This window comes from Bubalus bubalis, chromosome 9 (genome assembly GCF_019923935.1).
Source record: "Bubalus bubalis isolate 160015118507 breed Murrah chromosome 9, NDDB_SH_1, whole genome shotgun sequence".
Classification (NCBI taxonomy): Eukaryota; Metazoa; Chordata; class Mammalia; order Artiodactyla; family Bovidae; genus Bubalus; species Bubalus bubalis.
In genome coordinates, this window is record NC_059165.1 from 11,264,390 (window position 1) to 11,289,308 (window position 24,919).

General features: G+C 37.1%; 1 long non-coding RNA gene across 1 annotated transcript in view; it reads right to left on the minus strand.

The window, feature by feature from the left end:
- Positions 1 to 4,406: 4,406 nt before the first annotated feature.
- LOC123334969 overlaps positions 4,407 to 24,919 on the minus strand; it is a 51,409-nt gene continuing 30,896 nt past the window's right edge. Inside the window, exon 3 of the long non-coding RNA XR_006553140.2 lies at positions 4,407 to 4,487. This is a non-coding gene — a long non-coding RNA (uncharacterized LOC123334969). The remainder of the gene's footprint in view (positions 4,488 to 24,919) is intronic.

Genomic DNA, 24,919 nt, shown 5'->3' on the forward strand with positions numbered 1-24,919 from the left:
TGAGGCAGAACTAGATGTTTTTCTGGAATTTCCTTGCTTTTTCTGAGATCCAACTGATTGGATATTGGCAATTTGATCTCTGGTTCCTCTGCTTATTCTAAACACAGTTTGTACATCTACACATTCTCAGTTTATGTACTGTTGAAGCCTAGCTTGAAGGATTTTGAGCATTACATTCCTAGCATGTGAAATTATGTGGTAGTTTGTGTGGTAATTTGAACATTCTTTGGCATTGCCCTTCTTTGAGATTAGAATGAAAACTGATTTTCTTCAGTACTGTGGCCACTGATGGGTTTTCCAAATTTGCTGGCATGTTGAGTGCAGCACTTTAACTACATTATCTTTCAGGATTTGAAGTAGCTCAGCTAGAATTCCATCATCTCCAATAGCTTGTTTAGCGATAATGCTTCCTAAGGCCTGCTTGACTTAACACTCTGGTATATCTGGCTCTAGGTGAGATAACGCCATAATGGTTATCTGGGTCATGAAGGTCTTTTTTGTATAGCTCTTCTGTGTATTCTTGCCCTCTCTTCTTAATCTCTTCTGCTTCTGTTATGTCCTTACCATATCTGCCCTTTATTGTGCCTATCCATCCTTGATATCTCCAATTTTCTTGAAGAGAGCTCTAGTCTTTCCCATTCTGTTGTTTTCCTCTATTTCTTTGCGTTGTTCACAAGAAAAAGCTTTCTTATCTCTCCTGCTATTCTCTGGAACTCTTCATTCAGTTGGGTATATCTTTCCTTTTCTCCTTTGCCTTTCTCTTCTGTTCTTTTTTCAGCTATTTTTAAGGCTTCCTCAGACAACCATTCTGCCTTTTTGCATTTCTTTTTCTTGGGGATGGTTTTGATCACTACCTCCTGTACAATGTCATGAACTTCCATCCATAGTTCTTCCAGGCACTCTGTTCATCAGATTGAATCCCTTGAATCTGTCACTTCCACTGTATAATTGTAAGGGATTTGATTTAAGTCATACCTGAATTGTCTAGTGGTTTTCCCTACTTTCTTCAATTTAAGTCAGTATTTGGCAATAAAGAATTCTGATCTGAGCCACAGTCTGCTCCTGGTCTAGTGTTTGCTGACTGTGTAGAGCTTCTCTATCTTCAGCTGTAAAGAATATAACCAATCTGATTTCGGTATTGACCATCTGGTGATGTCCATGTGTAGGGTCATTCCTTTTGTTGTTGGAAGAGGGTGTTTGCTATGACCCATGCATTCTCTTGGCAAAACTCTGTTAGCCTTTGCCCTGCTTCATTTTATACTCCAAGGCAGAACTTTCATGATACTCCAGGTATCTCTTGGCTTCCTACTTTTACATTCCAGTCCCCTATGCTGAAAAAGACATCTTCTTTTGGGGAGGGAGGATTCATTCTAGAAGGTCTTGTAGGTCCTCATAGAATTGTTCTATTTCAGCTTCTTTGACATTAGTAGTTGGGACATAGACTTGAGATTTTAAATGCTTTGCCTTGGAAATGAACAGAGATCATTCTGTTGTTCTTGAGATTGTACCCAAGTACTGCATTTCAGATTCTTTCATTGACTATGAGTGCTACACAATTTTCTCTAAGGGATTCTTGACCACAGTAGTAGATACAATGGTCATCTGAGTTAAATTCATCCATTCCCATTCCTTTTAGTTCTCTGATTCCTAACACATCGATGTTTAGTCTTGCCATTTCCTGCTTGACCAACTCCAATTTACTTTGATTCGTAGGCCTAACATTCCAGGTTTTTATGCAATATTTTTCTTTACAGCATCAGACTTTACTTTCACCCTATATACATCCACATCTTTAACTTCACTAAATCAATGTATAATTGCTTTTACTTGAATATTTTTCCAGCTGACTTCATACATCAAATATTTACCATGCTCTTAAAATGAACTAGGCATTATTCTTTACCAGCTCTAGTTATTAGAGTATTGGAACTTACCAGGGAGAGAATGCAAACAATGTATAAGTAAATGAGAAAACATTAAATATAGACAAGTGTTATGAATAAACCAAAGCAGCTTTATCAGTGAGTTGGAAACTATTAATCATCAGGGTAGTTTATTTTAGACAACATGTGAAATGATTTTGACAGTTTAAAATTTAGAGTAATATCATTCATACATATATAGAATGTCTGTTCTCAGTCGCTCACTTGTGTCTGACTCTTTGTGACACCATGGACCGTAATGAAGCCCACCGGGCTCCTCTGTCCATGGGATTTCCCAGGCAAGAATACTGGAGTGGGTTGCTATTTCCTCCTCTAAGGGATCTTCCCAATCCAGGGATCGAAACTATGTCTCCTGTGTCTTCTGCATTGCAGATGGATTCTTTACCACTTAAGTCATCAGGGAATCAACTGTGTAATAGTTTCCAAATCTTCATATTAATGTTTCATTCATGAGCATTATTTCAGTTTTTAACATCTCAAGTTATTTTTCAAATTCCTCTGATGATTTCTCCACCTTAATTTTACATTCTAATACACAATGAACAAAAGCATAATTGTATAAAATATACAAACCATTAATTTAAAGATATATAATTATATTTTCATATTCTGAATATCTATTTGTTGTGCCTATGAATTTAATTATTTACATTAATATTTTCTGTTTTCACTGTTTACGTTCTCATGTTTTTCATTTAGTATACTTTTTGATTATATATGGATTTTGAAAAACTTTCATATAACTTATAATATTTAAAATATGCAGTTTATTTTTCATTAATGCCATTTGCTAACTACTGTATCTAAAATTGATATATAACTATCATTGGACTCAGTTTAAAAAGACTTCATGATATTTCTTTAAAGTATTATCTTTCATGTGCTTGGGAATAAGTTGCCGCTGTGTTTAAAAAAGCATGCTCTCCTTATCTACTGAAGTTTAGAAAATACAGACATGCAGTAAAGCAAAGAAAGATCTATCTGTTCCTCAACCAGTTACCATTACTTTTAAATACTGGTGTATTTCCTTCACCTGTTTGGTGGTCCTTCAAATTTCACTAATAAAATATTTGTTTAAAATAAAATTTGTTTTTTTCTAAAGCACTCAAGCTGTTAAAAAACTTCCTGAGGTTGTAAACTGTGTTTTGGAGTTATAGCTTTGAAAATAATCCCAAATGACCCCAAAGGTATGAATTAATGAGACTTGAAAGTATTCATCCAAACCACTGTTTATGTATTAATAGTCGCATGTGTGTGTGGTTAGTCCTCAGTCATGTCCAGCTGTTTGCCATCCCATGGACTGTAGCCCACCAGGCTCCTCTGTCCATGGGGATTCTCCAGGCAGGAATACTGGAGTAGGTTGCCATGCCCTCCTCTAGGGGATCTTCCCAACCCAGAGATCGAGCTCAGGTATCCCGCGCTGCAGGTGGATTCTTTATCGTCTGAGCCACCAGGGAAGCCCCATTAATAGCTATAATCTACCACAAAACACATTTTTATCTTTTATATGTAATATATGATTTGAAATTTTTTCATCATGTAACTTAATATCATCTAAAAGACTTATATTTAAAGTGGTTTATATATTTTTGCTTATCTAAATAGGTTGAGGATTTATAATAATTTTACTCTTACAATTCTGAAAATTTTGAATGATTATTTTTTTTGCTAATTTTTAATTTTTTTTAATTGCATTGCAATTAATAAAGGCATGCTAGAACCTATTCTTTGTTTTTATTGTGGGCATTTACAGCAGGAAAAATGAATCAAGCATCTGTTATGTGCCCAACATTCATCTCAATAGCGCAAAAAGCTAATAAATCAGAAAAAGACAACACTCAGTTCAGTTGTATCAAGTGTGGATAGTTGGGTTAAGAGAATGGACCTAATGAGATCCTTCACAAAAATTCTTTTGTTAAAAAGAAAAAAAAAAGAACAGCAAAAAAAAAATGCTAAAAGTGTGTGTATCAGTCCAGTTCAGTTCAGTTCAGTCACTCAGTCGTGTCCGACTCTTTGCGACCCCATGAATCGCAGCACGCCAGGCCTCCCTGTCCATCACCAACTCCCGGAGTTCACCCAGACTCACGTCCATCGAGTCAGTGATGCCATCCAGCCATCTCATCCTCTGTCGTCCCCTTCGCCTCCTGCTCCCAATCCCTCCCAGCATCAGAGTCTTTTCCAATGAGTCAACTCTTTGCATGAGGTGGCCAAAGTACTGGAGTTTCGTATATGTGTCATAAATATAATTTCAGTTATTTACAAAGAAAGCAGAGAACAAATAGAAGAGAACTGTGAAGGAGACTTACAAAGAAATGCTGAGACAAAGAAACCATAGAAGGTGGAAAATACTAAAAGAAAATCATCAGTGTGTGAAAAGAATGAAACATTTCATTTCTGCAAATTCCAATATATGTTCCAGCATGATTTGCTCAAAACCTAAAGTGAGTTCAGTTACCTACATTACATTACCTTTCATTGCAGCTCTGGCCTGCCAGCCTGCTGGAACAGTAGCATTCAGTTCTGCATGCCCCCCTTTAGTGTCACCTAGGTAAAAATGAATGTGAACGGTTAGTGTGACTCAGAGAAGGTAGGATCTAGATTAAATAATGTATGAAGCACCATTAAAACAAGATGAATATTTAGTCTAAAAAAATTGTTAAATGGAACACAGATTCTCTGAAATCTAAATGTCTCTTCTTCCAATGAAAACAAATCTTTTATCATTGTTCTTATTATAATAATTATTTTCTAAAGGCAGAATTATGTTCTTTACAGAAAATTATGTTTCCTTTTGCAAAGAATGTGTGACTTTCAATGAATAGAAGGAATCCCACAGACTTATTCTCAGGGAGTCTGATGCAAATAATCACAGAAAATCATGTTGAATGAGATCTGTGGATCCCTCAGTAGTTTTGGGGAAATTATTTTTGAATGTTTAAATTTCCTGCACGGAGACTCTAAAAAGAAGAGTAATAGCTATGGAAAGAATTAGCTAAAAGTTTAACGGTAAGAAGAAGAGGGGGAGAGAGGTCAAGGAGGAGATGAAGAATAGCAACTATATCGCTATTGTATTAAAACAGAAAATAATTATCTTTAATCAAAATATTGTGAGAGGTTGAAGAAATATGTGTGCCCTTCAGTAGATTCAAATTGAAGGGCTAAGCCTAAACATAAGCTGCATTTTCATCATTAGTTCAGAAACACCGTATCAAGATAAGGTAACAAAAGCCCTGGAAGGATATTGATTTAGACCCTACAAGTTAATTTAAAGATAAGATGGATAGGGAAAAAAGAGCTTGAAAAAATAAGATAAACCAGAGAAATTGTGGTTTGGCCTTTATTTGTCCTTTCTGAACTTAAAACTATAGAGCATTAAATATATATAATATCAAAATAAGCATGATTTATCTCTTTAAATTGTATACATATAATAAATGTAAACATGCAAACAACCCACACATATCGGGCACAGTGTAGGTCATTTTAAAGCCTCTTGGCTAAATTAGTCCATACTTTACAGAGGAAGGAATATTTTTGTTTACAAACTTTATTTTCTTTAATATTAATGCCAAATGTTTATAAAAGGAGTAAGCAGTAATTTAAAACCATATGTTAGTCAATACTTGAAAGATAAAAATCCTATTTAGAAAATTATCCACTTATAGGGCCCCTCAGAAGTAGTTTGTCAGATGAATGTAAAAATGTATCATATTTCTCTACTAACCATAATTATTTTCAACTGAGAACTTTAAGGTATTTAATGTGTTTGGAAGTTAGAGGGGATTTATTTCAAAAAGGTATCAGAAGAGAAAGTGAGGTTTTAGCTAAATCTGGGAAGAAAATCTTAGAAGACAATGAATAATATTTCAGGAATAGTTGTTGTTCAGTCACTAAGTCATGTCTGAATCTTTGTGACTCTATAAACTGCTTCTGTTCTCCACTATCTCCCAGAATTTGCTCAAAATCATGTCTGTTGAATCAGTGATGCTATCTAATCATTTCATCTTCTGCTGCCCCCTTATTCTGCTTACATTCTTTCCCAGCATCAAGGTCTTTTCCAGTGAGTCAGCTCTTGGCATCAGGTGGCCGTAGTATTGGAACTTAAGGTTCAGCATCAGTCCTTCCAATGAATATTCAGGGTTGATTTCCTTGGGATTGACCGGTTTGATCTCCTTGCAGTCCAAGGGACTTTCTAGAGTCTTCTTTAGCATCACAGTTCAAAAGCATCAATTCTTTGGCTCTCAGCCTTCTTTATGGTCCAACCCCCACATCTGTACCCGACTACTGGGAAAACCATATCTTTGGCTATATGCACCTTTGTCAGTAAAGTGGTGTCTCTGCTTTTTAATATGCTATCTAGGTTTGTTACAGCTTTTCTTCCAAGGAGCAAGTGTCCTAATTTCATGGCTGCAGTTACCTTCTGCAGTGATTTTCAAGCCCAGGATAATAAAATCTGTCACAGAGAAACCAGTGCAAACATACAAGGGTGAGGGGAAGCAGACATTTAGGAAAACAATTAACAAGGCCAAAGTCCAGTGTGTACAAGATTGAATAAAAGGTGCTGAGTTTGGAAAAGTATGCTGTGGCTTAAAAATAGAAAACTCAATATGCAAGTGTCAAGGAGATAAACCTTATTCCATAGTTGTTGGGTGATCACTAAGGGGATAAAGGCAATCTGTTTTGAACTGACACTCTTTCTAGTTTTGTTGGGTATGTACCTGAAAGGTACAGGACTAGAAAATGTGACCTCAGTTCGGAGGTCTCTCTTTGAGCTCATGTAAAAATGATAGACTATAATGAGACTGACTCAAAAAAGATGATAAAACTAAATGAATTAGAAAAATATTTATTTAATATTCAGACACAGTGGGTCTTAGTTGAGGCACATAGGATCTTGGATGTTTGTTGTGGCTTTCAAGATCTTTCGTTGCAGCAAGCACACTGGTCATTGCTGCCTGTGGAATCTAGTTCCCTGAGCAGGGATGGAACCTGAGCGCCCTGCATTGGAAGAGTGGATGGAGTCTTAGGCACTGGGCCACCAGGGAAGTGCCTAGATGCATTTTTGATATAATTAAAGGTACAGCTGAAAATATTTAAGGGATGATGTATGTGAGGATAGCAAATAGGTTTTCTCACAGACACTGATACAGCTTAGCGTTCAGAGTGTTTATATGGGATCCTGATGGTATCAATACCTTAGAAAGGAGAAAGAAGAAGGATGGGCAGAGAGAGACATCCAGCTGTGATATAGTCCAAACTGTCTTAACAGACCCAAGGGAGATCCTGAGGCTGAAATTCCTGTTCAGAGATGTCCTGCTTTGGGCTAAAAAGGAGTGTATTTCTATACTCCCTACACAATTAATCCTTGAATGTGGGCCCACACTCCCAATGGCATGACTTTCGCTGAAGCCAGCACACTGAAGTCAAGGAAACCCCTGAATATGCGTGTGTGTGCTCAGGCGTATCCTGCTCTTTGTGACTGCATGGACTGTAGCCCACCAGGCTCCTCTGTCCATGGAATTCTCCAGGCAAGAATACTGAATTTAACCCAATACTTGTAGGTAAATATTATAGGCCGCATCTCTGCATATACCAGTTAATTTGTTAAATAAATCTCATTTGTATAAATAAGGGTATTTAGTAATATATGGTCAAGGAAAGTTACTAAAACTGAAATGCATCTTGTTTACTAGAAGTAAAAAAGCTAAATACACACCATATCTGAGAAGGAGTCAGTAACTTTTTCCTTATTAAAAAATAACAGGTTAGTTTCCATGAATAGTGACTTTGTTGGAAGTCTTCCAAATAAATGTTAATCTAAAGTCATAAAATAGTAAAACATGTCCTACATTAAGAAATTAAATAAAATGAACAAAATTTCTTTCACCCCTAAAAATAACTGTAGTTCACAGGAGATTTTAATGCCATAGAACCATCTTCAAAAGCTTCATGCAGAAAGTGGCCATTTTTTTAGTGCTTTGTCATGACATTTCATGAGATTTGGCATGATATCTTATAATAACTTCATTTTGCTCACAAGAAAAAGAAATGAGGCTACTGCACAGGAAGAATTTGCAGTAAATCTTGAAAGAACTCAGTAGCTTGGCATTTATTGCCCATAGCTTCCTTTTGATTTAGCGGGTCTGCCCTTCAATATTTCTTTTCCCCAAATACTTGCCCAACTCTGTTTTTAAAACAGTTTATACTGGTGGCACGTTTTACAGCCTTTGGCAGTTTGTGGCATATGTTATTGTGTCAGGATGGTCCACTCCAGTGTATTTAGAGAAACTTCTGGACATCTTTGGTAGAACTCAATTATTTTAAGAGTTTGTATCTCCAAGGAAGAAGATCATGGTGCCATTTAGTGTTAATCCATGAAGGGTGTTTTTCTTTAAGTGTTGCTATATATTTTACTTTCAGTTTGAAGGAGAACAATATCTAGAAGTGGACTTGGAATTTCTGGGTTTTATTTTTGAATTTATTGGAAGTACGAATGCTGAACTAGAAAGACAGGCAGTATAAAAGCAAAACATCCAGTAATTATTACCATATCCTTGAATTTAAACATTGATGATAGAGTGTAATATTAAATAAAACTTAGACTTATTTTTGAGTGTTGCTATTTTCTATTTGAATATACATATTTCCTCTGAATTTCTAATTCTCCACTGAAGTTTTGATGGTCATTAACAGGAGATGGCTTATAACAATTCAGGATTTTCCTTAAATTCTACTGAAACTTTTCTTAGTAATAAGAGGTGATTTGACTTAAATGAAATAGTATTAATATTTCAGACTTTAAAATAGGACTTAATTAAAAGATGGCAGTTCCAAGATCTTATCACTAAAAAGTTCTCTTTGAATTATTGAGAACCATTTGTAAATGTGCATCAAGAAGTTTTCTTTCTTACAGTTAAATTTATGTGTTCTAAAATAAAGTTTCTTTATTAATAGAGTTAAATATAAAATCAAAGTGGAAAAAGTACCCTTTACAACTATACAGTAACTGTTCCTCACTACAAAGTATATCAAATATGTTTGATTTTTTAATGGTAAATAAGTATTCCAGAAATGCACAGAATGGGATTAATTTATATCTGGTTTGCCTTTTTTGAAACTTTGGTAATAGTAACTCAATAAGTAGTTATATTTAAAATGTCCCCCAAAGAGTTTAAAATATGGGTGGAACTTATCTAAAATTACTAAAAAAGATGGGGAGGATTGCTTGATTCTATTATTATGATTGATTTTATATACTATGTTTACATACATGCTAAGTAGCTTCAGTCATGTCCAGCTCTTTGTGACCCCAAGGACTGTAGCCCATCAGTCTTCTCTGTCCATGGGATTCTTGTCTGTGAGGCAAGAATACAGGAGTGAGTTGCCATTTTTCCTCCAGGGGATCTTCCTAACCTCGGAATCGAACCCATGTCTCTTGCATCTCCTGCATTGGCAGGCAGGCTCTTTACCACTAGCAGCACCTGGAAAGCCCATTCTGTGATTATGTCTATATAAGCCTCTTGTTTCTGCATGTGATTTTTATACCATTTGGTTTGGTTGATGTGTAAATTGAAGAAAACAACGCAGATAATAGTAAGAAACAAAATTTACTTAATTTTGTGATTCCATTTCTTAAGACCCATGCGATACCTAGCTGATGTTGTGGAAATCCCTTAGCCCTAAACAGAAAAAGCCAAACATACTTTAAGTGTACAATCCAACAATTGTGCTCCTTGGTATTTTTCCCCCAAAATTTGAAAACTTGTATCCATATATAAAACCTGCACATGGATATTTATGGCAGCTTCATTCATAATTGCCAAAATTTGGAAGCAACCAAGATGTCCTTCGGGCTTCCCTGATAAGTCAGTAAAGAATCTGCCTGCAATGCAGGAGACCCCAGTTCGATTCCTGGGTTGGGAAGATCTCTGGAGAAGGGATAGGCTACCCACTCCAGTATTCTTGAACTTCCCTTGTAGCTCAGCTGGTAAAGAATCTGCCTGCAATGCAGGAGACCTGGATTTGATCCCTGAGTTGGGAAGAGCCTCTGGCAAAGGAACTGGCTACCCACTCCAGTATTCTGTCCTGAAGAATCCCATGGACTGTATAGTCCCATGGGGTTGCAAAGAGTCAGACATGACTGAGCAACTTTCACTTCACTTCAAGATGTCCTTCAGAATATGTTTAGAGAAGTGAAGTGTGATACATAAAAACAACAAAATGCTCTGCAGCAATAAAAAGAAATGAGCTACCAAGCCATGAAAACAGATGAAGGAAACTTAAACTCACATTGCTGAGTTAAGGAAGCAAACCTGAAAGGGGTACATACTGTATGATTCCAGCTGCCTGACATTCTGCAAAAGGCAAAACTATTGAGTCAGTTAAAAGAACAGTGATTGCCATGATTGTGAGAAGAAAAGGATGAATGGACCACAAAGAAATTTTAAGGCATTGAAAATACTGTGTATGTTGCCATAAAGATGGATATGTATCACTGTATTTTGTCCAGCCACAGAATGTGAAATATCAAGAGTGACTGAAATGCAAACTGTGGACTTCAGATGACTGCAATTTGTCCGTGTAGGTTCATCAGATGTAACAAATGTGTGACTCTGGTGGAAGATGTTGATGGAGAAGACTATGCGTGCGTGAGGGCAGAAGTTATATGTACCTTCTTATTTTCTCTGTGAACCTGGCACTGCTATAAGATAATTGTCTTAAAAAATTCCTGCTTCCATAGAGTTTATATTGAGTACATGAGATAGTAAAAGAGAAAAAGGTTAATAAATACAACACAGAGGGAAATTTAGACATTGTGAAGTGTTATGAAGATTATACTATGTTAATCCAAGGAAGGCATCTCTGAGGAGACAACATCTGAGTTAAGACATGAAGACCAAGGAGAATCCAGCCATATAATTATTTACAAAATATCAATGCATTCAGGGAAGTTAGGAATTGTAAAGTTCTGGGTCTAAAGCAGACAAATATGGTTATCTATAGGCTACACTTGCTGGCAGGATAAATTTATCTAGACTCCCTTTTCACTGATTGTGTAAGCTCAAAGTTTTCAGCTTCACATCAGAGTCTCTGGTTTAACTCACCATCTGATTGAGCCCTCTTACTCCATTTCTTCATTGACATTGGTCTACAGTGCTTAAAATCCATGATGTAGGCATTTGTTCCTATCACCTGAGTCCAGAATTAGTACTGTATTTTCCATTAATTGTATTATGTGATATTTTAAATTTGTAATTGTTTTAATTCATTTAATTTTATAGATGTTGAGTATTTGTAATGGTTTCTTGTAAGCTTTGTAAAGTATTTCAATTTGTCATAACATTTCATTTGCAGTATGAAAATCTTTTAGCTATGACTCCTGGCTGTGTGTAATCAGGCGTATTAGGCATCTAGCAACTCTGTATTGTTCTTCTTTAGTTGAATGGAATAGGAAAGTATCACAGTTCTGTGTGGGTTTTGCTACTTCATTACTTTCCGTATTTACTGAAATCACTTTTTAAAATTTTTATGCAAGTTGTGACATGCTCATTACCTCTTTCACTGTTTTGTAATTGCCCATTTATTTTTATCCGATAGCACAAAATAAGGTTCAGTACTTATTTTCATGAACAAATTGACCTTTGCTTCCTGATGGGGACAACTCTGAGTAAAAAGCTGTCAGGTTTTGCTTTCAACTGATCCATTCAAATTCTGTGAATCAATTTTCAGAATGCTACTGGAAACAAGCATGTGCAAATACCTCCTTCATGCATCACTAGCCTTGTTGCCACTAACAATCCCCTGCCAAACACACTTCTTTCTCCCACTCCTGCTCACCATCACAACCTCACAACCACACTAGTGGTTCCTCCAGGTATCGTCTTCTCTGTGCCGTATCTTTGGAGACCAGTGTGATTTGTATCACACTGCATAATGATGGTATTCACATTATAGGTTTTATTTTATCTATCTCCTTCACTAGAATTAGAGCTCCTAACAAGAAGCAAATAGGTCAAATTATTTTTTTATAGAGAAAATGTCTAGCACAGTTATTTGTACATGGTAGGTACTCATGTTGCACATTGAATGACTGACCAGCTTCACTCTTTTTCCGGGTGCTTTCAATGTACATATATAGATATTTTTAAAATACAGTCTGCACTCTGTATCCTCCACCATTTTATACAAAGGACTTGAGCATCTGTGGATGTTGTTATCTATGATGATAGATCCCGGAACCGATCCCTCTCAGATACCAAGTGAGGACTGTATCTCCAAATTAGACTTTTTTTTTTTTTTTTAACTTTCAGATGAATGTAACCTCAGCGGGTAATGACAGAGATGGAGAGGTGATATAACTCTAACTACAGAATAACAAGAATCAATGGTCACTATTAATAGCTCAGAAGAGGCAAGGAATAAGAGTCTCAGAGGGAATGTGGATCAGCTGACACCTTGACTTTGGACTTTAGAAGTGTAAGAAAATAAATATCTGGAGTTTTAAGCCAACAGTTTGTGATAACTTTGTTACAGCAGGCCTAAGGGATTATATTTAGCCTATACAGTCTAATTAAACCAGATAAATCTATCAAACAAATATCTGCATTTTGGCAAACAGATATATCATGATATACTTCTCTAAATAAAGCTTTCTTTGGTCAGACAAGTCTGGGGAATAGTACATCTTTTATTATCAATTAAATGATTTATTTTAATTGGAGGATAATTACTTTACAATGTATATCTCTGTTTTTTAGATTGTTATGGTTGATTTTATGCATCAATTTGACTCGGCCGCTGGTGCTAAGATATTTGACCAAACATTATACTAGGTGCTTTTGTGAGGATATTTTTGGATGAGGTTAACTGAGATTAACATTTTAATTGGTAGAGAACAGCAGATTGCCCTTCAAAATGTGAGCAGGCTTCATCTAATCAGCTAAATATAATGTATAAAACACATCTTATTGGTTCTGTTTCTCTGACTGATGAAGAGATTTATTTTTATATATTTATTTGTTTATTTTCATATATTGACTCTAAGCATTTCTACAGTGAAGTGAAGTAAAGTCATTCAGTCGTGTCTGACTCTTTGCTACCCCATGGATTATAGCCCACCAGGCTCCTCTGTCCATGGGATTTTCCATGCAAGAATACTGGAGTGGGTTGCCATTTCCTTTTCCAGGGGATCTTCCCAACCCAGGGATCGAACCCAGGTCTCTCGCATTGCAGGCAGATGCTTTAATCTCTGCACCACCAGGGAAGTCCACAAATATTTCTTTGAGCCCCCTTTTTCTTGGGGGGAGGCGCAAGAATACTGAAGTGGCTTGCCATTCCCTTCTCCAGGAGATCTTCCCGACCCATGGATTGAACCCGGGTCTCCCGACTGTAGGCAGACACTTTACCATCTGAGCCACCAGGGAACAGCCGCCTTTTTTTAAAAAATTTAGTTACTAAAATATTTATTCACTGAATTCCTATAAAATCATATCCAGGTGTTTTGCACTTGGGAAATGCACACACACACACGCACACACACACACACACGTATACATAAATACATAGTTGAAGCATGTAGGAGTATAGCTGCAGAAATCTTGTCAAGCAGTGTCCTGTAACCAGTAAACTCTAGTGTTGTCTGTGACAGCTACTCAATCATTACTCAAAAGTCACAACCACCTGGAAGTAAGTATTATTATGGCTCTTCAAGGGACAGGATTCCTGTGGGTCCTGACCAGTCTATGCTACATTGATCTTTCTGACCAACATATGAACCCAAAGTGTAATTTCAATTGTAGGATTAATGTCCTCCAAAGAACACACAGAATAGCCCAACAGGTCTAACTTAATGGAGGTGATAGCTCCCCATGGATTTTGGTTATTTAAACACACTTAACAGTTGGAAATCCTTGATCATAGTAACTATATACAAAGTTATATGAATGCAAATGACATGAAAAGCTATGTTACTGCTCATAAAAAATGGTCATTCTAAGTAGTAGTAGTATTCACATAAAGATTGGATTTCAGTGGTGGAAATGGGAATTTTATACCAGTGATCAAATTGAAGAGTTTTTATATGCTATCTTTTGAAGCATGAAACCCTTTCATAATCATTCTCTTGTTAACTGCCTTTTTCTTTATTGATTCACTGCTCCTGTCAGATTATTTCTATATTTACTCAAGATTGACTTGTACTATATTTTTATGAACAGACTTTGTAATACACCATACAAATGTATTTGCACAGTTTTATAGGATTAACTATTGTGCTTCCTTGAGAAAACTTTTATCTTTTTATTTTCTTGCAAGGAGTGTGCATTGTTTTTTATAATTTGATTTGATTATTCACTTTAAGTGCATATCGTTTTCTTTGGGGAGATTTCTGTTTTAATTTATTTCTGCTTTGGATTATGTCTCTTTCTACTATTACATTAATCATATTGACTCAAGAGCTTAATGGGAAGTGTGGATATTCTGACCTAGGAACAGCAACTGTGAAGTAGTTTGGCATTACAAAATCAATCAGGAAACCAACAAATCACTTCAATGACTTTCATCTTCCAAGAGGCTGAGTGTGTAAATCATGAGAAGGTAGTAAGCTTTTGCACTTGAGAGAATGATATGAATTAAAGAGCACATCAGAGGAAAGTGGGTTGCCATCTAGCCGAGACAAATGCTTAAGAAAAATGAAAGGGAGAGACTTAAAAGTATGAGTAAATTATATCATTAAACACTGGTCTTTTATTCTGTTCTCTTTAATTCTTGATATTACATTTTGAATTGGGCAATTAGTTTTAATTTTGTTAATTCTCACCTGTGTGTTTCCAAAATGTTCAAGTAGATAGACTTATTTTCTAAAGTAGTTACTTTCAGTGATTAAAATTGATTAATTTAGTACTGGGTACTCTTTTGTGATCTTCATTGTTGCGAACATTAAGTAATGATGTTGAATCTGTATTTTCTATTGTCCAAATAACTGCATAGTGCATAATGAAATGATTAGATGGACTAGCTCTAATTATGAAATGCAAAAAGGTAAATATTCAGTTAGCTATAAATGACCTGCCATTGTTATTACTAAGATGATACCACTCTAATGGCAGAAAGCAAAGAGGAACTAAAGAGCCTCTTGATGAAGGTGAAAAAGGAGATTGAAGACACTGGCTTAAAATTCAGCAAAAACTCAACTAAGATTGTGGCACACTTCATGGCAAGTAGATGGGAAAAAATGGAAATAGTGACAGAATTTATTTCCTTGGGCTCCAAAATCACTGTGGACAGTGACTGCAGCCATGAAAGTAAAAAGTGTTTACTCCTTGGAAGAAAAGCTATGACAAACCTAGACAATGTATTAAAAAGCAGAGACATCACTTTGCCGACAAAAGTCTATCTAGTCAAAGCTATGGTTTTAACAGTAGTAATGTACAGTTGGACCATAAAGAAGGCTGAGTGCCACAGAATTGATGCTTTCAAACTGTGGTGCTAGAGAAGACACTTGAGAGCTCCTTTGACATCATGGATATCAAACCAGTTAATACTAAAGGAAATCAACCCTGAATTTTCATTGGAAGGACTGAAGCTAAACTGAAGCTCCCAATTTGTCCACTTGATGGGAAGACCCAACTCATTAGAACAAACCCTGATGCTGGGAAAGATTGAAGGCAGGCGGAGAAGGGGACAACAGAGGATGAGGTGGTTGGATGGCATCACCAACTCAATGGACATGGGTTTGAGCCAGCTCAAGGTGCAGGGCAGTACTGGACAGGGAAGCCTGGTGTCCTCCTGTCCATGGGGTTGCAAAGAGTTGGACACAACTGAGCAACTAAACAATAACAAATAATTCAGTATACAGGCATGCGTGCTCAGTTGCTCAATTGTGTCTGAGCAACAGCCCACCAGTCTCCTCTATCCATGGGATTGTCCAGAAAAAATATTGGAGTGGGAAAGACCATTCCCTCTAGGGGAATCTTCCCAACCCAGGGATCCAACTCATGTCCCCTCGTTGAAGATGCATTCGGTACCACTGAGCCACCAAGGAAGCCCAGTATACAGGCACTCAAGTTAAGGGAAATACATGGGGAAACAGTGGAAACAGTGTCAGACTTTATTTTTCTGGGCTCCAAAATCACTACACATGGTGACTACAGCCATGATATTAAAAGATGCTTACTCCTTGGAAGGAAACTTATGACCAACCTAGATAGCATGTTCAAAAGCAGAGACATTACTTTGCCAACAAACGTTCGTCTAATCAAGGCTATGGTTTTTCCTATGGTCATGTATGGATATGAGAGTTGGACTGTGAAGAAGGCTGAGCACCGAAGAATTGATGCTTTTGAACTGTGGTGTTGGAGAAGACTCTTGAGGGTCCCTTGGACTGCAAGGAGATCCAACCAGTCCATTCTGAAGGAAATCAGCCCTGGGGTTTCTTTGGAAGGAATGATGCTAAAGCTGAAACTCCAGTATTTTGGCCACCTCATGCAAAGAGTTGACTTATTGGAAAAGACTCTGATGCTGGGAGGGATTGGGGGCAAGAGGAGAAGGGGACAACAGAGGATGAGATGGCTGGATGGCATCACTGACTCGATGGACATGAGTCTCAGTGAACTCCGGGAGTTGGTGATGGACTGGGAGGCCTGGCGTGCTGTGATTCATGGGGTCACAAAGAGTCGGACACGACTGAGCGACTGATCTGATCTGATCTGATCTGATAAGCAATTTTATGTTTACTAAGAAATAACAAATAAAGAGTATTCCTTTTTTTAAAAAATAAAATGTGCAAACATATTTAGATGATAATTATTCAGAAACTTTAGTAGTGTTTAGTGCTATCAGAAAGAACTTTCAGAATTTATTATCACCAATGAGAATACATCTCTGTTAAATATTTTATCTCTGTTAAATATTAGATCACCAAAGGAACAGGTCTAGCCAGGAAAAAAAAAAAAACAAAAAACTCCTTTTCAATTGTATTGGTTAAATTGAAATATCTGAGCATGTTGTACTTTCAAAGTTTGAAATATGAAAGCTTAAGTAACTGAAGTAATTGGAGGTATAAAAATTTTTGTGAAGTAAAAAACTTCACTTTAATTTTATTTAAAAAAAATTAAATTTAAATTTGTTATTCCTGTTTAAAGGTGTTACCAACAAAGGTTTGTTTAGTCAAAGCTACAGTCTTTCCAGTAGTCATGTATGGATGTGAGAGTTGGACTATAATGAAAGCTGAATGCTGAAGAATGGATGCTTTTGAACTGTGGTGTTGGAGAAGACTCTTGAGAGTCCCTTGGACTGCAAGGAGTTCCAACCAGTCCATCCTAAAGGAGATCAGTCCTGAATGTTCATTGGTGGGACTGATTTTGAAGGTGAAGCTCCAATACTTTGGCCACCTCATGCAAAGAGTTGACTCATTGGAAAATACCCTGATGCTGGGAGGGATTGGGGGCAGGAAGAGAAGGGGACGAAAGAGGATGAAATGGCTGGATGGCATCACCGACTCAATGGACATGAGTTTGAGTAAACTCTGGGAGTTGGTGATGGACAGGGAAGCCTGGCGTGCTGCAGTCCATGAGGTCACAAAGAGTCAGACATGACTGAGCGACTGAACTGAACTGAAATGAATTGATTCCTGTATTAGATTTGAATGTTAAGACAACATGATACAGAAGAATTGATACAGAAGCAAAGTCAGCAGAATAGCAGATGCAAAGCTTCCCTTTGTCTCTGTCCTCAATCTGCAACTGATAAACATCCACCACTCAACAGAGGTGCCTCTGCCCAATGAACAAGGGCACCAGAGAATTCTATACATTTGTATGCCTAAAGATTTTTGTTGTTGTTTATTTGCTAAGCCATTCTGACTCTTTTGTGACCCCATGGATCGTAGCCTGCTAGGCTCTTCTGTCCATGGGATTTTCCGGGCACGAATACTAGAGTAGGTTGCCATTTCCTTCTCCAGGAGATCTTCCCAACCAAGGGATCAAGCCTGCATCTCCTACACTGGCAGATGTATCCTTTACCACTGAGCCACCAGGGAAGCCCACACCTAAAGGTGGGTGACTAGAAAACACAGAGGAGGTGGAGCCATAGGGAATAAAAGAGGCAGTGCCTTAACCCTAACCTCTACCCACAGAAGCAGTGCCTGCCGCCCCAGAGGGCCTGACTCCTGGCCACAGCAGTGCCTATGGCCACAGGTAATTGGGAAACAATGGCAGTGGGGCCTGAGACTTCATCCCTGCAGTCACTGAGGTGTTCATGACCCTGGAGCCTTGCCCCCTCCACCCGCACTAGCAGAGCCTGTGACCCTTACAGAAGTCAGACGTGGCAGAAGGACCCAGGTGATTCCAGCTCCCATATACCCCTGTGGAGGTGGAGCTTGTGAGTCAAGGTATCCCACATATAGTGCAAAAGCCCACCGTTCCAGTGCCCAGGCAGATGCCAGTGCCACTGGCAGCAGAAAGACACTAAGAACCCTGAAGGCACAAGAGGCGATAATGTGGCCATGACCCAACACCTCTTACAGAGATGCTGTAAAATGCTGACTCTCATAGAAAATGACTCTCATGTAAAATGCCTTACATGACTCTCACATAAAATGCCTCCGACCAGAGGCAGCTTGGGTAAGAGAATCCAAAACCTCTTTGAGAGCACCACCTACTAGAAAACAAGAAAGGCCTCCAATTTCTAACCTATGGCATCATAAGAATCAGGTAGAAAGGCACCATTACTTCAGATCGGCCAGCAGAGGAACAACTTGTCAAACACCGGGAAGAATCACAGTAAGATTCACCAGGAAGAATCACACTGTGCCACAAAAAGAAAATGACAATTCTCCAGAAACCAAACTTAATGCCGTGGAATGTTGCACCATGGAGTGTTGAGAACTCAAAATAGCTGTCATGAAGGAACTCAGTGAACTGCAAGAACACGCAGGCAGTTCATTGAGCTCAGAATAAAATTAATGAACAGAATAAGTACTTCACCAAAGAGATTGAAAGTTTTAAAAAGAATCAAGTAAATTCTGGAGCTGAAGGGCACAATAAATGAGATGAAAAATGCATTAAAAAGCATCAGAAATAGAGCAGACCATATGGAAGAGGGAATTAGTAAGATCTATGATGGAAATCTAGAAATAATACAAGTAGAAGAGGAAAGAGAAATGAAAAAATATTGAAGAAATTGTATAATTTATTCAGCCATTTTAGAAAGGGAAATATTAAAGTAAAGGGTATCCCAGGAGAAGAGGAGGATAAGAAGAGGGTTTATTTAAGAAATAACAGTTGAAAACTTCCTCAAACTGGGGAAGGAACTGTATATACAAATCCATGAAACTAAGAGAACACATAATTACCTCAATGCAAAAAGACCTTCATGAAGACATATTACATTAAAATTGTCAAAAATCAAAGACAAAGAAAGAAATTTAAAGATAGCTAAGGAAAAAAAAAAAGAGTGGTAATTTACAAAGGAACTGCCATTAGACTATCAGCAGATTTCTCAGTGGAAACTCTGCAGGCCAAAAGAGAGTAGAATGACATTTTCAAAATGCTGAAAGACTAAAAACTGTCACACAAGATTACTGTGTCTGGAGAAATTATCATTCAGATAAAAAGGAGCAGTACTTTCCCAGACAAACAGAAGCTGTCTTGTTCAATCATTCAGTCATGTCTGACTCTTTGAGACCCCATAGACTGCAGCATGCCAGGCTTCCCTGTCCTTCACCATCACCTGGAGCTTGCTCAAACTCATGTCCATTGAGACAATAATGCCATATAACCATCTCTTCCTCTGTCATCCCCTTCTCCTCCTGCTTCCAGTCTTTGCAGCATCAGGGTCTTTTCTAAGGAGTCTGCTCTTCCCATCAGGTGGCCAAAGTATTGGGATCTTCAGTTTAGCAGCAGTTCTTCCAATGAATATTCAGGACTGATTTCCTTTAGGATGGACTGGTTGGATCTCCTTGCAGTCTAATGGACTCTCAAGAGTCTTCTCCAACACCACAGTTCAAAAACATCAATTCTTTGGTACTCAGCCTTCTTTATGGTCCAATTCTCACATCCATACATGACTACTGGAAAACGATAGCTTTGACTTTATGGACGTTTGTTGGTAGAGTAATGTCTCTGCTTTTTAATATGCTAGCTAGGTTTGTCATAGCTTATCTTTCAAGGAGTAAGCGTCTTTTAATTTCATGACTGCAGTCACAGTCCATAGTGATTTTGGAGCTGAAGAAAATGAAGTATGTCACTATTTCTGTTTTTTTTCCCATCTATTTGCATGAAGTGATGGGACCAGATGCAATGATGTTTGTCTTTTTGAGTTTTAAGCCAGCTTTTTCACTCTCCTCTTTCACTTTCATCAAGAGGCTCTTTAGTTCCTCTTCATTTTTTGCCATAAGGGTGTTGTCATCTGTGTATCTGAGGTTATTAATATCTCTCCCGAAAGTCTTGATTCCAGCATATGCTTCATCCAGCCTGGCATTTTGTATGATGTACTCTGCATCTAAGATAAGCAGGGTTACAATATACAGCCATGACATACTCCTTTCCTGATTTTGAACCAGTCCATTGTTCCATGTCCGGTTCTAACTGTTGCTTCTTTGACCTGCATACAGGTTTCTCAGGAGACAAGTAAGGTGGTCTGGTATTCCAGAAGCTGAGGGAGTTCATAAACACTAGACCTTTATAAGAAATGTTGAAAGGTGTTCTTCTACCAGAAACATAAGGGGAAAAGTACAGTAAATTTTGAGTAAGATAGAATCAGAAACTTACAACTGCTAATCAGAACAGGTGTTTAAACACATTATAATTTAAAGGTTAAAGGTAGAAAAGGGGGAAAAAAATCACTACAGCTACTTCAATTTGGTAACGAATTCCAAATATAAAAAGGATAATTTGGGAGAACAAAAACACAAAAGGAAAAGAAGGAAAAGATAGAACTTGTATAGATAAATAAAGCTATTAATGAGTCTATCATCAGATAAAGGACCATTTTATCTGTGAGATGTTTTATACAAACATCGTGGTAACAGCAAGTAATAAATCTAGAGCAGAGACACAAACCATAAAAAAGGGGAAACAGAAAGACATGATAGAAAACCACCAAAATACAATGGCAGACAGAAACACGAGAAAAAGAAACAGTGGAGATAGAGAACAATCAGAAAGCAAAAGATGAAATGGCAGGGCACTAGGTCCTTGTCTGTTTATAGCTGCCCTAACTATAAAGTGAGTTTACCGATCAAAAGGTAGAGTAGTTGGATTGATTAAAAAATAAAGCCAAATTATATGCTGCCTCTGGGAGACTCAACTCAGCTAAAAAGATAAAAATAGTTTCAAAGTGAGGGGATGGAAGATGATACTCCAAGCCAATGGCACCAAAAGAAAGTGGGTATAGCTATACTCATATCAGGCAAAATAAACTTCAAGCTAAAAGAAGTAACAAGAGACAAAGATGGACAGTATATAATGGTAAAGGGGACAATTCATCAGAATGCATAGCAAAAAGTAAGACATAACAATTATTAATATATATGAACCTACCATAGGAGTACCAACATATATAAAGTAATTATTAGTAGACCTAAATGGAGAAATTGACAGTAATACAATAATGTGCTTATATGCCATGAAATGTCCAGTCATTCCACTTGTCCATTTTAAAAGTAAAGGACTTTAATACATCACTTACAGTAATGGATAGATCATCCAGACTGAAAGTCAATAAGAACAGATTTAAATAAAACATTTAACCAGATGGATTTGATAGATTTGTATAGAATATCTCATCCAAATAAAGGAAAGTATACAATTTTTTTAACTGCCCATGAAACTGATCAAGAATAGACCATACATTTATGACCAACCTAGATAGCATATTCAAAGCAGAGACATTACTTTGCCAACAAAGGTCTGTCTAGTCAAGGCTATGGTTTTTCCTGTGGTCATGTATGGATGTGAGAATTGGACTGTGAAGAAGGCTGAGCGCTGAAGAATTGATGCTTTTGAACTGTGGTGTTGGAGAAGACTCTTGAGAGTCCCTTGGACTGCAAGGAGATCCAACCAGTCCATTCTGAAGGAGATCAGCCCTGGGATTTCTTTGGAAGGACTGATGCTAAAGCTGAAACTCCAGTACTTTGGCCACCTCATGAGAAGAGTTGACTCCTTGGAAAAGACTCTGATGCCTGGAGGGATTGGGGGCAAGAGGAGAAGGGGACGACAGAGGATGAGATGGCTGGATGGCATCACTGACTCGATGGACATGAGTCTTGGTGAACTCCGGGAGTTGGTGATGGACAGGGAGGCCTGGTGTGCTGTGATTCATGGGGTCGCAAAGAGTCGGACAGGACTGAGCGACTGATCTGATCTGATCTAAGACACAAAACAAAGTCTGAACAAATTTAATAAGATTGAAATAAAAATAAGCATCTTTTTCAATCACAATGATATGAAACTAGAAAGCAAATACAAGAAAAAGCTGGAAAAATCACAAATACCTGGAGACTGAAAAACGTGCTACTGATCAGCTGTTAAGTAGGTCAGTGAAGAAATCAAAGATACAGAGAATAACACAGGTCAACTAGCAAGGTCTACTGGTTACATATGGAACAACAGCCAGTAATAGCAAAATAAACCTTTCTCCAAAAATGAGATGTCCATCAGCAGATGAATGGATAAGAAAGCTATGGTACATATACACAATGGAGTATTACTCAGCCATTAAAAAGAATACATTTGAATCAGTTCTAATGAGATGGATGAAACTGGAGCCTATTATACAGAGTGAAGTAAGCCAGAAAGAAAAACACCAATACAGTATACTAACGCATATATATGGAATTTAGAAAGATGGTAACAATAACCCTGTGTACGAGACAGCAAAAGAGACACTGATGTATAGAACAGTCTTATGGACTCTGTGGGAGAGGGAGAGGGTGGGAAGATTTGGGAGAATGGCATTGAAACATGTAAAATATCATGTATGAAACGAGTTGCCAGTCCAGGTTCGACGCACGATACTGGATGCTTGGGGCTGGTGCACTGGGACGACCCAGAGGGATGGTATGGGGAGGGAGGAGAGAGGAGGGTTCAGGATGGGGAACACATGTATACCTGTGGCGGATTCATTTTGATATTTGGCAAAACTAATACAATTATGTAAAGTTTAAAAATAAAATAAAATTTAAAAAAATGAGATATTTATCAAAATCGTCCATAGCTTTTATCATAAAACACAACTTACCAAATTTAAGGAGTTTATAATATACAGAGTGTCTTCTCTGTTCTTGAAGGAATCAAATTAAAATGGACATCAGGAAAATCTCTAAATGTGGAATATTTTTAAAAATCGATTTAGAAAATGGGCAGGTGTCATGACTGGACATTTCAGTGGTGAGGATATGCAGATGGTAGTAGATAAGCCCATGCAAAAACACTCAACATCATTAGACAAATTAAAATCATAATGAGATATTGCTACATAGCCATCCAAATGGCTAAAATAGAGTGCAAATATGAAATAGTGGAAAGGATGTGGAGAACCTGTATAATATTTCCATTGACGGTGAGAATGGAACATGGCACAGTCACTCTAGAAAGTACTTTGGCAGTTTTCTATGAAACTAGAGCTGTAATTACAATTCAACCTACCAATTGCTCTACTCGCTGTTTATTCCAGAGAGAAGAAAACTTGTCTTTACACAAAATCTGTACATGAATATTCATAATAGCCAACCTTATTCTTAATAGCGTCACACTGGAAACATCCCAGATATCCTTCAACAATTAAATAACAAAACAATTGTAATAAATATATACCATGAAATATTATTCTGCAATAACCAGTCATGCACCATTAATAGACACAATGACTTGGATGAATCTCCAAAGAATTATGTTGCATGAAAGCCACTCTCAAAAGTTATATAATGTATGATTCTATTTATGTGAGTTTTGAAACACACTTTAGAAATGGCGAATGTATTATCGATTGCCTAGATTTAGTGAGGGTAAAGGAAGGGCAAGAAGATATGGTTAAAATGGCAAAAACCACCATAATATTGTAAAGTAATTAGCCTCCAATTAAAATAAATAAATTAATTTTAGAAAAAAAGGCAGCAGATATCCTTGTGGTCAAGGAACTATTTAGTATCTTGGTTATAGGAGTTGATTCAAGAAACTACACAGGCAACAGAAATGTATGTGTGCACACACAGACACAGGGAAATAAGTAGAAGTGAAACTGAGGAAGTGTAAATAAGATCAATAGATTGTATCAATGTCAGTATCCTAATATGATATTATACAAGTTTTAAAAAATATTGCCAATCTGGGAGACTGGATAAAGGGTACATAAAATTTCTTGGTATTTTTCTTAAGATAGCATATTAATTTCAGATTAATTTAAGAAAAATGACAACTGAAAATGTATGATGAAATGCTTGATATTTAAATATTGTCTTAATTTGTATAAAGATTAAAATCACAGAGACCTACTTAAAATATGAATCTAAATATGCCATTCATCTTACAACTTAGACTCTATAAAAATCATGCCTTATACTTTAATCAAAATGATAATAAGTTTCCTTGTCTCTCTGATGCTCTAACTTTCCTGTCACTTATGTTTTATGTTAATATTTATGATGTTCTGCGCATTTATATTATCCCACACTGGCTTTTTGAATGTGTGATCTCTGAGATGCCTTTCTATTCACCTTTTCACCTGATGAACTCCTTTATGCCTATTTAAATTGATTCTAGATTGAGAAAACTATCATGACTCTTTCACTTTTTCCCCTCATCCCTTCAACCTCTATGTTTTTATAATACTCTTTCCATATCTTCACTTATTTCATTGTATTATAAGTGAAAAAAGGAATCTATTTGAGGAATCTATTTCAGTCTTCCTACTCTGCCTCATGGGAAGAGATTATAAATCCCAAAACTAAGCATAGTTGGCATATCACAAACATTCAAAAA